Source organism: Argopecten irradians, chromosome 13, assembly GCF_041381155.1.
Source record: "Argopecten irradians isolate NY chromosome 13, Ai_NY, whole genome shotgun sequence".
Taxonomy (NCBI): domain Eukaryota; kingdom Metazoa; phylum Mollusca; class Bivalvia; order Pectinida; family Pectinidae; genus Argopecten; species Argopecten irradians.
The window spans coordinates 2,449,472-2,468,545 of record NC_091146.1 but is presented as its reverse complement, the minus strand read 5'-3'; the positions used below and the strand labels follow the sequence as shown (position 1 = coordinate 2,468,545).

The following is a 19,074-nucleotide window of genomic DNA, read 5'->3' as shown; positions in this document are numbered from 1 at the left end:
TTTTCAAGAAAAATCATATATTCTTATATGGCTAATATTATGATAAATTAAAGGGTACAAACTATTATATTTTCTATCAAAGATGCTCCACCGTTGACAAATGGTATTGTTTCACCATTAAAAACAGGAGCAGACGATTTAGTATTTTTCTTTAGATACAAAAGTTACTTAATTTACACCATTACCGCCATTGAAAAATTTGAGCTTCTACTTTTACTTTTTAAGTTGAAAATATGAAAAGTAACTAATTGCATCCCGAAAAAAATCCGTAGCACTATGTCATATATGGAATGAAGAACCGATTGCTCATGCACCAAAGGCAAAATAAATTATTTTATATTATTTTTGTGTTAATTAGACATATATATACACGATTAAACTCCAATTATTGTTTCAAATGATGAATATCATTTATGCTTTGTCGGCGGTGGAGCATCTTTAAAATAGAATGATTTTTTGATTATGTAAGGCACCGAAATGTAATTATTTAGCCCATCAAGAAAAATATATATAATCTTAAACCCCTTAAGATAGGGGTTTTCTGTAGAAGATATGTAGTTAAACAGAGTTTTAAACGTAAGTAGTTTATCTACTTCCGGTTCTTGTGCACCAAAAATATTAAGTAACTCTTTAGAATATTACGCAAGAAACCTATGTTCAAAATCTCAAAGAAAAAAATGCATGACCAGTAAAGTTGTCAACTGAATGGTTAATTACAGTGGGGTAGTTTTTATAAATCATATATCCTTATAATACTCATATAATGACAAATCAATGGGTGTAACGTATCATATCTCTATTGACATGATAGGTTTTATAATTTTGGGCACTGAAATGTTATTATTTAGTGAATTTAAGATTGGAATAGATCGGAACAGATTGGAGACTTCCGAGTTATTTTATATGTGTACAGTCACGTGAAAACTCAATATTTGAATCTTATCATTTAATAACTTTACGAATACAAACTTTACATACAAAAGTCAGTAAATATGGAAAGAGGCGGAGAAAAATATCTAGAAGACTTTAAATCCGTTTTCTATGACAGCAATTCATATACCATACGACTTGAACGCAGTCATATCTGCGCAAAATATCTTGGAATAATGCCACTAAAATCATGTAAATATGCCTGTTTACAGAAGACAAAACTAAACGAAAATAAAAATTGTAAATAGTAATTGAATACAAAATATGAAATTCTAGTATTTCTGGTAAAATCAAATAAAACGTATGGATAAAGCGTTACCGTACCTGCTGCTGTCTGTGCTGGACACGACGTGAGTTACAGGTTACAGGAGCTGACGAAGTGAGTTACAGTATTAGAAAGTCGGATACAGGTGCTGACGACGCCGAATGGAAGACTGGTGAAGACAACGTTTGTGTAGCCCTTATTTATACGTTTCCTCCACATCTCACGTCAAATTCGATTTTCATATTACTATGTAGGCTTTAGATGGCAATTTAAAACTTTCCTTTATGCTTCGTATTAATCAATGTCACTCGATGGTTCTCGTACGTTAGTTCATTTTTTCTGATCCTAAGGTTTCCATTGACTGTAATAACGGTATAGAGCCACTTAAATGATCAGATTCCACAAATGTCACCGGCGTTAATTATCTAACTTGACAGAGGCCACCATACCGATGGTCGGTTACCAGGATAAAGAATAATATATTGTCATTTACAGTGAACGGAAACAGTTAAGTTAAATATATATAAAAAAATCCCTTTAGGCCGTTACGTTATACAGTGTAAGCGACATTATACAACAAAAGCACAGCAAATGATAAAACCTGGTCGATTAAAGTCTGTCGCTGAACAATTTTCTGATTAAATAAATCCATTGAAGTTATGTGGTTTTTCTAGCCTTCAGTGGGTAGCGGGGCGTCTCAGCGTACCACGGTCAAGTTCGTTATATACCTGTGTTTACTCAGCTAGTGTTCTCCTAAAGGACATTCTATGGGGTTTGATATTCGGCCGTTGTTTGATACATGATGGCCAATTGGTAAGGAGCATTGTCTGCTACAGTCCATCGGAAACAAGTCTTATCAAGCTGGATGGGCGGGAATGGAATTGTTATTAATACAGAGATGGGGCATTTACCCGATCCAACATGGGAACTAGGACTCAAATTGGGAAAGGAATAACACAATAGCTCCTTAGATAACATTCGTAATTATATAGAAGGTTTTGTTGTTTACTGTGAAATATTTTTATTTGTATTCAAGTTTATTGGGACAATTAAAGATGGGTTCCCGCGTAAGTTGCGCTCAAATTAACTTATCGGAAAAGTAATACGAAACATTTTCCACATTCCTCCTACCAAGTGGTATTTGTCGTTGAACGGTTGAACGTCCCAAACAGCAAGCATTTCCCCAGTGAACCAAATCTCCAACAAATATTTGGATATCATAACAAGGCTTATAAAACGTTTGATAAATTCAAGTAATTATATAATGAAATAAACAGAATTTTGCATACATACAACCCATTTGTGAATGGTCTACACGTTGATCCATTCGGTCAGAATAGCTTTGAAAGAAACTAAACGAAATATCTCGCCTGCCGTGGAAATTTACTTTCAACCTGCGAAATACCACCAATACCCAAGATCGTGTTGTGGTAGTTCTTTACAATATTTCAAAATACCGTTTTCTTCAGAATACCTTCAACTTTTAATGTGTAGAATCTCGGTTTGTCAACTTTGACCGTTTGTTCTCTAGGACGAGTTAAACACAAACTTGCTATAAAAATGGCGATTTTTGCATGTTTGACAAAACATTTCTACAACAATTGAATTCATGCGTCAATGACCTATTTTTCACTCTAAATTATATTTTACAATTTGTTTTTCTTTCAACATATCAATTGATGCAATATCATTCGTGAGAAATCATTAAAAAACATATCATTTGGTTCCAACAAAACTGGACAAAACAGAAAATTGACATCACTGTTTAACCCCACATAACTGACAAGGGACTCCGACCTGACCTTAAGGATGTACACCTCTGAGAAGTCAAAATTTTCTTGTATTAAACTTTTTTCTCATATAGATTTTTGGAAAAAGGAGTTCATACCATAAAAGAAAATGGAAGAAAAAACATATGTTCGTGTGCTCGTTATTGAGCTATTGTCACTCAAAGATAACTAGTTGACAAAATATTGGATTTTATGGGAATTTTGCCGTTTTGACCATATAAGATAGAGATTAAAGCCATAATTTCCTAATGGGGTGTTTGATATGTATGAATGTTTGTAGAATTCATTTTCTAGTAGTCTTCTTTAAAAATATATCAGTTTTGATCAAATAGACAAATATTTTTTCTCAGAATAACAACATATGCTACCCCTACCCCTTAATTTTGAACTACAAAATGCACCATTTGCAGCCATTTTTGCCAAATTTAACCCTTTACAGAAAAAGTTCTGGTATTAAACTTTTGTTATTATTTTGCATATCAATAGGGAAACGGTTGTTTTTTCTAAATCAGGAAGAAAATTGGGGGTCCGTGTGCTTACTTTTTTGCCCTATTTGAATTTTTGTTATTTTTCAGTATTTTAGAGAAAAAAATAAAAGTGCCAAAATTATCATTAAATGTAAAAAGAAAGTCACAAAAGTGTATCATTTCACATATTAATGCTAAATATTTTAATTACTACTAAGCTAGTAACGATTTGCAGCAAAAATTAGTTAAATACAGCTAAAAATGATGGCGCAGTGATGATTTAAGTAAAAACAATTTCAGGAAAAAATGGTAAAACTGTGGCTCTACTTGAAGCGAAAAAAGACACAATTTCAAAATGGCCGCCAAATGGGCCATTTCTTAAAATCCCCGTATAAAATAATCTACTAAAAATAGAAATGTAATTTTTTGACAAAATTTGCATCTGGCAACTTGCTACATATACTGATAAATTATATTTGAAAATCTCATAACTTCTTTGGTCTATGTTGAAACGAGACTTCAACGGGACTGAAACCTCAGAAGAATACATCCTTAATCATTAGTCATATCGTGATGTCCTAAAAATACTGCTTATCGGTCATGGCCGCCAGAGGGTCATGGCCGCAAGAGGGTCATGGCCGCCAGAGGGCCCAAATTGACACTCCGTTGTTTGGTTTAACGGTTATTGTTGAAGTAGTGATCTGAACGGTATCATATTTCTATTGTAAATTATTGTGATGTCAAATTTTTGAAAACTAAACAAAAATCTTATGTTGACTGTTTCAATGGGTTTGATTTTCATGTGTATCTAATGATTTCTGGGTGTTGCTCTCTATAAATATCAACTAGATGATAATCAAATAGTTTATAAGAGTTTTCATAAGCGTTTGGATTGTTAATTAATCTATAGCCTTTATTACCTGGATTGATTCACGAATCCACATACAATCACAGTGATCTGAGAATTAGTTACAGATTATATCATTATGGACCCACCAGACCTTTTATGCGTTTTAGGGGTCTACATTAAAAACAGTAACATCATACTCTAGATATACATACCATAATACCGTTATAAAGAGCGATGATTGTCCTTTCAAAATCATCCTACATATCTATACAAAGTGCCGTCATTAAGACGATATAAGCCCCATTATGACAAACATCTCGAAGCCATCTAATTAAAAATGCATACTGGTTTCGTGGCTGATATAATATGCATCAGCGAGTGTTCGGCTGCAATCTCACCGATGTATGAATATTATATGTTTGAATAGTAACGGCGAACTCCATATATAGATGTACAACGTCCTGAGAAGAGACACTTTTTTAAAGCCGGCCAATGAGATTGCAGACGAATCCTCGCTCATGCATATTATATCAGCCACGAAACCAGTATGCATTTCCAAGACTTTCATCTGGATAACTATATAGACACTCTTTCGGATCTGGTACAAACAAAAACAACAATATAAAGCAAAACATAACCTGTCGAGAAAGAAAAAATGAGAAGTCTATAGTGATCAAACAGGCCGACAAAGGTGGGGCCATAGTAATAATGGATTCTGAACAGTACAAAGAAAAAGTTCCGAGAAACATTACAGATATTCCTGAAAACATGACCAAAATAAATATGAGGAAAATTAATAAGCTAACATCACAATGTAAAACACTCACTGAAAAAGAAAAGAACTATCCAACAGTGTTTATCGTTAAATGTAGCAACTTCTATGGAAAATTCATAAAAGTAAGGTGATATAAGATGCCATTGATTTACAAAACTCTGAAGTCGCGAAAATCCTAAGACCGGCAAATTTAAAATTGAGGCCTATTACTGCAGGACCGGCATGCCCCACGCACCGTCTAAGTAATTTCTTGGATATCATTTTAAAACACTTATGACAACATATCCCGAGTTACCTCGGAGACGACATGGATTACATCGCACAACTCCCAACCGAAGTTAATGAAGAGGCAATTCTAGTGAGTTTCGATGTGACAAGTTTATACACAAACATACCACACGAACTCGGTATTGAAGCCATACGCTTCTGGACGAACAAACATTCAAATGCATTGCATCAAAGATTCAAAATAGAATTCATAATTGAAGCCTTGAAACTGATTCTCCAAAACAATTCTTTTCGCTTCAATGGACAACATTATCTACAAACCAATGGGGCAGCTATGGGCACCAAAGTCGCTCCGACATACGCAAATTTGGTGATGGTATATCTTAAACAACAGCTTTATGACAAATTGAGGGCAAGCTATTACGAGACATTTGTCAACTACGTAAAAATATGTCGGAAAAGATATCTTGATGATTGCTTTATAATTTGGACAAGGTCAAAAACAGATTTAGTAACATTTCACAACATGTTGAATAACCTAAACACGTCCGTTCAATTCACCATAGAACAAAGTGAAACAGAATTAGTTTATTTTAGATGTTCTTAGTGCAAAAATCGGGAAAGTTCATTTTAACGGATGTGTATTTAAAGCCAACGGATACGCACCAATATTTAGATTTTCGGTCATGTCATCCAGCTCACACAAAGCGTAACATACTTTTTTGCCTCGCCACACATATATGTGCAATTGTGATCGATAATGGCAAACGAGAAAAGAGATTAAATGAACTCCGATATTTCTTGAGAAAACAACATTATCCCATGGAATTAAAAAACAGCAGTAGAGACCGGGCTAAAGTCATACCCATTCATGAATTACGGAAAGTAAAGTCTACCCCCGAGAACCAAAATATACCGTTCGTGGTCACACATAACCCCTGTCATTTAAATATCTTAAAAACGGCAAAGGACATAATTCCAATCTTATCTTACATCAAAGCCAAAAGATGCAACAACTTGTCAAAAATCTGATATCCTTCAAAGTAAGCGACAGTGCCAAATTTTAAAAGGATACTTACAAGTGCAAGTTTAAATGATTCAGAGGGATGCACCTACTCGGTGACGAAATGTGGAGACATACGATGTGGGACCTGCAATCACATCCATGAAGGGACCAATCTCCTTTTCAAGACTGGGAAAAAAGTAACGCCTAATAATTATCTAAGTTGCAAAAGCAAAAACCTTATCTATGTGATTGTATGTCCCACTTGTAAAGAATTCTACATAGGACAAACAGGAAATGCCCTGAGTGAGAGAGTCCGAGTTCATAAGCAGCAAATACGCTCACCAGAAACTCGGAAAATCCCACTCAGTGCACACATCGACACATGTGGTAAAGGCTATTTTACTATATTCCCAATCTACATGATTGGAAATGCAGGGATTACAAACAGACTCTGCAAAGAAAATATGTTTGTAAAATTATTTAAACCATTATTGAATGGTCATTAATATGTTCATTAATAATTAGTTATAATAATTTGATAATATAGTGATACCTGTACCTATATTTACTGACAATAACGGTTCCCTCCCCTAGCCTGCGGGTATTGTCAAATATTTACAGTTTGCACTGACATGGACTCAATAATTATGCTTTTTATTATTATCATTATCAGTGTATAATGAGAGCACAACACGTGCGGCGATTCTATTGTTACGAGAATAGTCGATGGCGTAGCAACGTGGGGTCATGACCCCACTTTTGGCTGGAACATATGAATGACTCAGCTGTTCAATCGAATTCGTTGACGATGACGAACGAGAAAAAATATGAGTATCTTAAAAATACAAATATGCAACTGCCGCGGGAATAAATAATATTCATTAACTTAAAAAAACTGTAATTTACACGTGATCCATTATCATTATACCCTCATAACCTCAACAAAATAAACATCTATTCCTTAATTATGATGTCATCATTTACTATGACGTCATTTTGTATCTAAGCCAAAGTAAATAAACAATCGCCTGAAGATGGCCTGAAAGGCCTGAAGAAGTTAGCGAAAAGGAATGCCGTATTTATATTTTTATTCTTAATATATACTGATGCACAACGTATTTTAAAAGCATTATGAACCCCTTAAAGCCGCATGATCCGTATCTTTCAGGGTCCGTAAAACAAACAATGACAAGATATGGTGTAATAGCCCTAAAAAGTTATGAACTTTCCCCAAATTACAAGTCTAGAAAGTTAAGAGGTCCAAAGATATAAATATACAAAATTTTATTTTAGACTTATGCGCGGTCCGACAGAAAGTCAAAAGTGAACGCCCCCAAAGCTTAGAAATGCTACTTTGCGCATGTCCGGAAATAAAAGTTGTTTACCGCAATGGAGCGAGCTTTGCAGTGAAAGCTCGCCGGCTTAGAATCAACTGCTGATTCGAAGTGAATAAGGAAATTATTTAAACTAAGAAATGTTGTGATTTAAACTATTAATTACTGAGAATATTATATGGAAACGAATTCGAGCTATGACAACAACTATGATTTATGAATGATCTACCAAAACCACATAAACTGACTTCTCTTCGTCTCTATAAGGTGAGTGGGGCCCCGAAGGGGTAACAGTTATATTCTATAAGTGTTTGGTCGCTTTTTGGAATTGGTACCATAGTAAAATAGAGATTAGAAATCTGGAAAAGTGTTGATACATTGGGGAACATATTACAGATTTAATCTTGGATTACAACAGAAGCATTAATAGAGTCGTATTATACGCGTTTCCTTAAAAGATGATCGCATTCTTCAGTGTTATACATACAGGCTTACAGCGTCAGGAGTGTGATATCTTTTCCGATATCTATTTGTGTATTTATTTATATCAGTGATATATATCCTTTTACTGCATGCTATGGATATTACTGTATTAAAGAAGCCACTTTCAAACTTACAAATGTACTTCATCAGTGCTCGCGTGTGTAAGATTGTATTTTTTAGACTTACAGTCACTTAGTCACGTATTCGTTATCCTATCTGCTGGTCTTAATTATATAAAATTCACACCAATACATCATAAGTGGTGTAAGTAAAGAATAGTAATTGACTTTTAATATATGTATTATATATTATGTCCAATACATTTAGGCTTCATAAATTCTGGCACCAATTAGTACCATTATTCTTCACATGAAAATGCCTAGACCCCTGTAATTCAAGAAATGACTAACTTGTTAGTATCTAGTGAGGTTTGATTTTGATAAACGTGTTCAAAAGATGTGTAATTGTTATAAATTTGTGTTTGACAGAAAACAATTGGAACTAGTTTGTTTTACATGTAGGCTTACACTGAAAGATTATGTACATGCATGTATACAGTATTTATCTATGTACATAACTGACATTTACTCCATGTTTTCTTTATAGAATGTATGGGACCTTCAACCGGATGACAGAAGTGCAAGATGTGATGGCAGCTCGCCCAAAAATAAAAGGGAAAAACAACTACATGTAAGGACAAACCTAGCATAGTTCTTTACTATTATCACCAGGATATTTTCAAATTAATTTCTTCTTCACACAAATGAAAAAAGGAATAATAATGATTATTGCATGTTTACATACCTAGTATGTATAACTTTTGAATAATTTATATGGGACAAGGATGTAATTCCAATTTATGAACAGTAAACCAATTAAAATAATAAATGTCATTTGTCTGAGTTGTTTAATTATGTAGTGTTCATTTTAGAAATGTTCAAATACAGAAAATAAATAGCAAACAAGACTGGAGCTAGATTGGTAGCTATATGGTTCATTGGCAAGCCATCATATACATGTACATCACAAATTTTAGCTAAGGGAGCTGTCTTCATTATCTACACAGAAAATATATACATAATTGCATGTTAGACATTCAGAACTTTTAACACACATTAAACCGCCTTATTGCAACCTCAACCCCATTCTTTCTATTATTTTTTTTTTTTGATTTTCTGTAATCCTTGAAATCATATAACCAAATGTTTATAGTTTCACCAGAAATTTATCATCATGTTTTTAACGAACATGGAGCTTTTCCAACATAAATATCAGAAATATACATACAATAACATGCATGTAATAAGTTTTATACTCGTTTATGGCGGTACATGGTGATTTTTTAACTAATAGATATATATGTATACTTGTACATTGTATACACATATGACATTGAACAAAAATGCATATTATGTCAAGTTTGCTCTCCGTGCTTATTTTACTTGATTTATTATTTTATTTCATTTGGACCTTTATAAAACAAGTTATATGGTTATCCAAGGCAAGTCAAATATCGTCTGAGATATTTGTTTTAAAAAATATCACCAGAGATTTACATGTAGATAACCATTTTCGTCTCTATATAGTACGATGTGTCTTGTCTATTTCATTATTTATCAATACCATTATTTATATATCTGGTACATGTTTGTACAATTTATTATCTTGTCTAGTACGATGTATGGTATCGCAACACGTATTTTATACGAAGTTTAAATACCGTTCCCACAAAAATCCCTCCGATGGCCCCCGGAAATTAGGGAAAGCATTGTCAACCGATCGCCGTATTGTAAACACTCAAAATGACCGAATGTAAGTATTGTTCACACGACGATAATGTATATATATTGTTCTGGGGGACTCTTTAACTTCATCACATAACAAAACATTCACTTGTTCATGATAAGTAACAAGTTCTTCCGTAGAAGTTCCTGCTAACATGAACGACACACTTTTCGGTGGCTGGGAGCGGACATGGAATAGATAAAATTATTGCGTGGGAACGAAATATTATTGCGTTCGAACGAAATATTATTGCGTGGGAACGAAATATTATTTCGTGGGAACGAAATACTATTGCGTTCGAACGAAATATTATTGCGTGGGAACGAAATATTATTTCGTTCGAACGAAATATTATTGCGTGGGAACGAAATATTATTGCGTGGGAACGAAATACTATTGCGTGGGAACGAAATATTATTGCGTGGGAACGAAATACTATTGCGTGCGAACGAAATATTATTGCGTTCGAACGAAATATTATTGCGTGCGAACGAAATATTATTGCGTGCGAACGAAATAATTATTTCGTGGGAACGAAATAATTATTGCGTGGGAACGAAATATCAACGGTTTACGGCTATTTCAAATGTGACAGTCTGCAATTTCATATCAATAATCTTTTTAATTGGTCATTTAAAGAGGTTTTGTGTAAACCTTCTTAATAAGGTATATTTTATAAAGTATATTTTGCTTCGAAACCATTAACTTAAAGTTTATTGCATGTATTATTTGGATTTGTATTCTATTTCAGTATTTGCCTTCAATGATTTGCATTAAAATTGTAGAGAAAGTCATGTAAATTCATTGTTTTACTTTTTAAAATAGGTGACTAAGTATTGATACAAAACAACGTTCGTTGTAACACAATTGCACACATTCAAATGGAAACATTGGAGCATAATGTATTAAAGTCATACACAGTAATATAAAAGCACATATAATGCTTTTATTTACGGCAGCGTGTTAGGACCAATATATATAGTTTTATTATCATGTCCATACAGATTATTATCTTTTACGTTTAACTTAGTATCTTTTTAGTATCTATTGTTACGGTATCGTGTACATTTGTACGTACGTATGCACAAACACTTATCTTGTACGTCTGTACGTACATCGTTGTATCATGTACGTACAAACTAGTATCTTGTACCTACAAATTATTATCTTGTACGTACAACTTCATATCTTACAAATTAGAGTTCTCGAAAATCTGACGTTATCTTTCAAAGTGATTTTTCACCCTTTTGCAGCAATATTTTTGGTAATCAACCCATATATATTTAGAAACTTCAGATCACAACCTTTTCAAATTTTGTATGAAAAAATGGTGTTTTCACATTAATTATGTTACCATAGCAACCGAAATTTTGGACTTTTACAAAAAAGTTAAAGTTTCTTACATTTATAACTCTTAAGACAATGAAAGTTATTTAGATGTCAATTTATCAACCTAACAATCAAGTATATTATTGCAGAAGGGTTAAAATTTTTATCGAATGCCATAATTTCAATTTAATTTTGAATATTACCATGGTTACCAACAAAATTAAAAACCGATGATTTTTGAAAATGCTTAAATTAGTGTTTCACCTTTCTTGCTTCATCTAGAGAAAGTTTGTTCTATATTTAACAGGCTTGGTGTTTTTTTTTTCTTTCGTATTAATTTAAAAAGAGAACGTGGTTATAATTGGTATTAAATCATTAAACTTTTGCATAAAAAATGTTACTATGGCAACCAAAATATAAACTACGGAAAAATGCGATTTTACACTGATAGAACCATTTTCACGGGCTTCCAGTTGACTAAAATATCGAAAAAAATGTAATGTGTTGCAAAATCGTTTGTTTGGCATGTTACTGATTATAATATTAAATATTTATCTTCATACTCAGATCATTTCAATTTTTTGAAACGCCAAAAACCAACATCATAACCTGTATGTCATTGTAGCAAGCTGGCTTACAAATATTTATCAAGATGTTTAGATAATATATCTAAATATATATCTGTACACAATAAAAAATGCAATGCACTACTCTCATAGTATACTGCAGTAATTTGTAACTTACCAACATTGTATAATGCCAGTTTCTTTAGTTTATCCACACAAAAGTATCAATATCCATCAAGATAATAAATGAATACAGAGTAAAAGACTAGCAGTCAGCTTTTGTTTTTTCTTGACAAAATGTGTGTATTCTACATGTACATGTACTCATAATAAGTTGCATGTTATTTTCTTTTAAAGACAAAAAAACGCATATACATATTCTATATTTGATAGAAATACAAACCATCTCTATTAATCATTTATCATCTGTGTGTCCTATGTCAAGTCCTATATTGCTGGGTTACCAAAAAGACAACCTTATATATATATATTATGGTAGAAGCCCTAACTTTTTTCCCAGCTATACATCTAAATACATTTGCAAAAAAATACATCGTACATATATGTGATGTATACCTTGTCCATATTGTAGATACCATGTAATGTAGTCGCTAAAACTGTCTATATTGTTAGGCTTTTTTAATAATTATTTTGTCTATATATTTGGCAAAATAAAAAAAAGAAGCCTAATAATATAGGCAGGTTTAGCGGACTACATGTAATGCACATACTTGTGTGTTATTGACTCTTGACCATATTGTATAAACACTGCATACACTGTGTACATACATGTACATACATGTATATTTGACATGTCTAGGCCATACTGCAGATACACTGCATACAGTGTGTACATACATGTATATGTGATATGTCTTGACCATATTGTAGATACACTGTGGTGTCTACATATATATATGTGTTATCTCTTGACCATATTGGTTATACAAGTGCGATGTCTACAAACATGCATATGTATATGTGTTAACTTATGTATTGACCATAGTGTAGATACATGCGTACACTGTCGTGTTTATACATGTATGTTTTATGTATTTACCATATTCTATTGTAGATGCACTGCAGTGTCTACAGATATATGTGTGTTATGTCTTGACCATATTGTAGATACATTGCAGTGTCAACATATATATGTGTGTTATGTACTGACCATATTGTAGGTACTCTGCAGTGTCTACACATATATGTGTGTTATTTACTGACCATATTGTAGATACACTGTGTGTCTATACATGTATATGTTTTATGCATTGACTATATTGTAGAGATACGCTGCAGTGTCTACATATATGATTCATATCTTTGCCATATATGAATGTTATGCCTTGACCATATTACAGTATCTACATAAGCATGTGCATTGCATGTGCTGTGTCTTATTCAGATTGTAGACACACTGCAGTGTCTACCTGTATATATGTTATGTATTGTCATACACGTACGTGGTCTTTGTTTAGTCATACTTGTGTGATAACAATTCCAAAAAATTGACTTCACTTTTACTACATGTTCACTTTTGATATAGCTATGAATAAATCCATAAACATGTATCTGAACATTGTTTTCTGACATATGCTCTTTTTACAAATGATTTGCTAAAGACAAAAAAAATGTATTATTTCAACAAGAAACAATTCAAAAATCATATATGATTATTTCAATACAGAAAGCAGAAAGACATGATGAAAATGCTGAGTCTCATTACATGGTTATGTTAAATACATCTGACCCCTTTCCAAATTATAATTTTAAAATTAACTTCCCTACATTTGTGTAACATACATGTACATTTTTTAGCCTAATCTTTTTTCTGGGCAAATATCAATAGTATCTCTATCACAGAGCATAATATTTCACATTTATGTCAATTGAAGCATGAAGAACTTTACAGGCAAAATATGTTTATACATTTTGTATCTCTGCTCAAGTTGCCCTGTCACTTCCCATCAGAAAACCATAATTTGGATTACATGTAAATGCATATGCGGTATAAAGAAGATGATGTATAAGATTCAGTTGACTTATTTGTATTATGTGACAACCTGCATTTTTAATGTTTTTAGTGCAAATAGTACATTGCATGTGTCAATCTTTGATTTGAGATTAAGAGCAGAATTTGTATTGATACTGAATCTATCTGTACTATACATGATGTACATGTATAGGTATGTATATGAAAGGTATCATTATTCTAAATGATTGTATCTCTGCAACTTTCACTACATAAGTTAACATGATCTATCCAAATTGGAACACTTTTTGAAGAATTGTAAAAAAATGTAGAACTTTGTGTTTGTGTCATGATCCCCCTAAAATTTCAAAACATAGATTCCTTTGTTTTCATTTCATATGTTTTGTTTACATGTCAATAGACTATTTTTGGTAAACTGTACTGGATTAATTAGTTGACTTCCTCCTGGAGGACATTTCTAGTTTGAATTTGAAGAACAAATTCATTACAGTAAAATTTGAAGAATCATGTTTAAAAAAAAAAAAATCTGGATATTAAATATCATTATAGATAATCTAATATATCTTGTCATTGACACTTGAATTGTTTATTTCCATTACTTGTAATCAGTAATTTTCTTAATATCAAACAAAATGTATATATTTAAAATAAAGATAAGATATCATAGTCAGTATTTGAAGTTAATCTAGTATTCCAATCCACAAAATATGTATGGGTATATATATCGTATCAATGTTTACCTCTGTGCCTATGTTCGTCCTACGATCGAGTCTTTGGAATGGACGGGCGTGAGACCCTCTGATAGAGGTCAATTAAAAACATATCCTCTTGTCTTTGTTCTTTGAGAATTTAATCATGTGTATTATAAAACATGCACCGCTAATAATCCACGTGTTGACAGTTACGCGTCACCACAAATACATTGTATCCGTCGAACACAAGTGAATTTGTTTCATCTATCGATGGCGATGGATCTAACCGTAGATTATATAATCACATGGCTCCCAAGGATGATATCGTCAAGTCAGACGACATCTCAAACACATTGAGCTGCTTGAAAATCGGTGTTTTGACAACTTCGGCAAACTCAAGTGTGTAAGCGTGCGTCAGCTTCGCCTCGCTGCACAATAACGGTCACCGAGTTCACACATGTGGCCGTGTACAAATTCTTTATGTTATTACGCTATTTATTAACTTTTAGCAAAATTGAATATGCATTTAAAGTTCTGATCTGATGAAATAAAATTTTCTCTGAAATTTACTGTGTTTGTCATGTTTATTTTACAATAAATTATTGAACTTTTTTGTCGTCGCGGATGAATAATTCTACCTTACGTGAAGAGTCATCATTCGCTGTTCAATTGAGTAAGCTCCTCCCACTTTTGACCGACTTTTATTGAATAATTACGTCACATTCAAATGACGATTTTATTGCATAAAATATAAATAAAAATGTCGTTTGAGTGTAAATATAGGGATTGGATTGCGCTTTTATGTTAACCATGCTTGTATGGAGCAATTCCTCTAAGAATATATTCAATATGGGGCGCTAACGCGCCCCATAGAATATATTCTTAGAGGAATTGCTCCATACAAGCATGGTTAACATAAAAGTGCAATCCAATCCCTATATGTGTTTAGTTCTATTGGTATTGATACAAATTAATATTTACGATGAGGTTACGGCATATTAGGTACCATGTATGTTTCGTATTTTTGTGTTCAGGAAACTTCGCATCGTGTCCGGCATACTTACAAGCATGCACATTGTACATGTGTCACGTAGGTACAGTAGATCTACATGTATATCGGCTGATAACACAACCATGTTAATTAGGTCCTCAGTGATTATGACAGTGTCACTCATAAGATGTCCTAGTCAATCAATACTAACAATTTAGCTATAAACATGCGGGCCACCATAGAAAATCGGCGTCGGACACGTGTGCTTCAATACATGTAACTTTTAGAAATGAAAGTCCGAGGAAATCCCCGTTCTTATAAATAGTTTTATCTGTCGTCAGCAAGACTGATTTGCTGAATTAATTTATTTTTTGAATACAGTCAAAGAAATCACTGTAAACATGTTTCTTGACATTTTTTGCGTAAGGGTTTAGAGTTTTTTAACGCCAAAATTGAGGACCATTATCCGTGTGTTCTGGTAAAGTCGCCGATCGGTTTCGCACAGGTGCTTGTGAAACCGATCAACGTCAAGTCGTGGGACTGAGCAATTTTCCGTGGATGCATCTGTTGATTTATGGAGCCGTTGTATTGTTAATATGGTATGTTATGAATGATATATTTGTGTATATTGTTCAGTATTTTCCTGACTTTCATCGTATCTATAACTTATGCCAGATTGGCGAGAAAAAAATGGTTTAAACTGACCACATATTGCTATGTATCGCGTAAAACCACACATCAACACGTACTTTTTAGATGAAATCTTTGTTTTTGAAAAAAATGTTTGTAGATATTGCAAGATAAATATAAAATTGGGATACTAAGTTATCAACAGTATGAAGTTCAAGCATTATTTTAAGTACTTTTTGATTGGCGAAGGATTCAATATCGGGTCCGTGCACTGAATGTTACGCCGACAGAAAGACGACGTCATCAATTTAAAATGTTCCGTTTTTCAGTCTGCATCTTTTTTAAACTCAATAAAACATCATGAAGATATTGTTAAATGAAAATGTTTTAAGAACACAAAATTTTACTTGTTATCTCTAGTTTTAGCAGATAGAATCAGTATCTCGATAGCTCCTAAAATAAGGGAGTTACAACGATTTGTTCAACACCGACACGTTATTGGCGTAGTTTGGCGTATCTGGGAGTTAAGGGGTTAACGTGTGATTTGTCCGCCAATAGGTGAATATATTCCACATCCACACTAAAGGAATTAGTATTGCTTGAATCACAACTAATTATATGTTTAGATTTTCCACCAGGTTAGTGACTATATACATACTAAAAAATGAATTTTACTGCAATTACTCTGATGAAACATGAGAATCACATGCTATAGTCAGCTTATTTACTACTGGATACTATTTTGAACTCCAGTCATTTTTTATTGACTTAAAATTCAATGCACAATATGTGTACATGTACACTATACAATGTACATTGTATATCTCAGAATGTGCTATTTGTGCATGAATATGATTGTATAAGAAACACATAGGTCTTTCATTATACATGTTTCTGATTCAGAGGCAAATTCACGGCTGGACATCATATTATATGGTAGCTATATGGTTCATTGGCAAGCCATCATATACATGTACATCACAAATTTAGCTAAGGGAGCTGTCTTCATTATCTACATAGAAAAATATATACATAATTGCATGTTAGACATTCAGAACTTTTAACACACATTAATCTCCGCCTTATTGCAACCATCCAACCCCATTCTTTCTATTATTTTTTTTTAATTAATCATTCTGTACATCCCTTGAAATGCATATGAACCAAGATTGTCTTATAGTTTCACCAGAAATTGATCATCAATGTTTTATAAACCGAAACAGAAGCTTTTCCAACATGAAATGATCAGAGAATATAACTATACAAGTAACATGCAAGTATTAATCGTTTTGTATACTCGTTTAAGGACGGTAACAATGGGTGATTTTTAAACTATAGATATGTATGTATAATAGCTTGGTAGCATTGGTATATACACCTATTGACAATCTGAACAAAAATGCATATTATAGTCAAGTTTGCCTCTCCGTGCTTATTTTACTTGATTTATTATTTTTATTTTCATTTGGACCTTTATAAAACAAGTTATATGGTTATCCAAGGCAAGTCAAATATCGTCTGAGATATTTGTTTTTAAAAAATATCACCAGAGATTTACATGTAGATAACCATTTTCGTCTCTATATAGTACGATGTGTCTTGTCTATTTCATCATTTATCAATTCCATTATGTATATATCTGGTACATGTTTGTACAATTTATTAATCTTGTCTAGTACGATGTATGGTATCGCAAACACGAAGTTTAAATACCGTTCCCACAAAAATCCCTCCGATGGCCCCGGAAATTAGGGAAAGCATTGTCAACCGAATGCCGTATTGTAAACACTCAAAATGACCGAATGTAAGTATTGTTCACACGACGATAATGTATATATATTGTTCTGGGGACTCTTTAACTTCATCACATAACAAAACATTCACTTGTTCATGATAAGTAACAAGTTCTTCCGTAGAAGTTCCTGCTAACATGAACGACACACTTTTCGGTGGCTGGGAGCGGACATGGAATAGATAAAAATTATTGCGTGGGAACGAAATATTATTGCGTTCGAACGGAATATTATTGCGTTCGAACGAAATATTATTGCGTGTGAACGAAATACTATTGCGTATTGGGAAATCGAACGAATATTATTGCGTGGGAACGAAATATTATTTCGTTCGAACGACATATTATTGCGTTCGAACGAAATATTATTGCGTTGGGAACGAAATAACTATTGCGTGGGAACGAAATATTATTGCGTGGGAACGAAATACTATTGCGTGGCAGCGAACGAAATATTATTGCGTTCCACGGCGTAGAACGAAATATTATTGCGTGCGAACGAAATATTATTGCGTTCGAACGAAATGATTATTTCGTGGGAACGAAATAATTATTGCGTGGGAACGAAATATCAACGGTTTTACCTTTGGCTATTTCAAATGTGACAGTCTGCAATTTCATATCAATAATCTTTTTAATTGGTCATTTAAAAGGTTTTTGTGTAAACCTTCTTAATAAGGTATATTTTATATAAAGTATATTTTTTGCTTCGAAACCATTAACTTAAAGTTTATTGCATGTATTATTTGGATTTGTATTCTATTTCAGTATTTGCCTTCAATGATTTTGCATTAAAATTGTAGAGAAAGTCATGTAAATTCATTGTTTTAACTTTTTAAAATAGTTGACTAAGTATTGATACAAAACAACTTTCGTTGTAACACAATTGCACACATTCAAAATGGAAACATTGGAGCATAATGTAATTAAAGTCATAACCACAGTAATATAAGAGCAACATATAATAATGCTTTTATTTACGGCAGCGTGTTAGGAGTTTTATTATCATGTCCATACAGATTATTATCTTTTACGTTTAACTTAGTATCTTTTTTAGTATCTATTGTTTACGGTATCGTGTACATTTGTACGTACGTATGCACAAGACACTTATCTTGTACGTCTGTACGTACATCGTTGTATCATTGTACGTACAAACTAGTATCTT

General features: G+C 32.9%; 1 protein-coding gene across 1 annotated transcript in view; it reads right to left on the bottom strand.

The window, feature by feature from the left end:
* The window catches only part of LOC138306245 (uncharacterized), a 42,489-nt gene extending 35,915 nt beyond the window's left edge, over positions 1-6,574 (bottom strand). Inside the window, exon 1 of the mRNA XM_069246644.1 lies at positions 6,385-6,574. The gene's annotated coding sequence lies outside the window, so the exon portion shown is untranslated. The remainder of the gene's footprint in view (positions 1-6,384) is intronic.
* Positions 6,575-19,074: the final 12,500 nt, after the last annotated feature.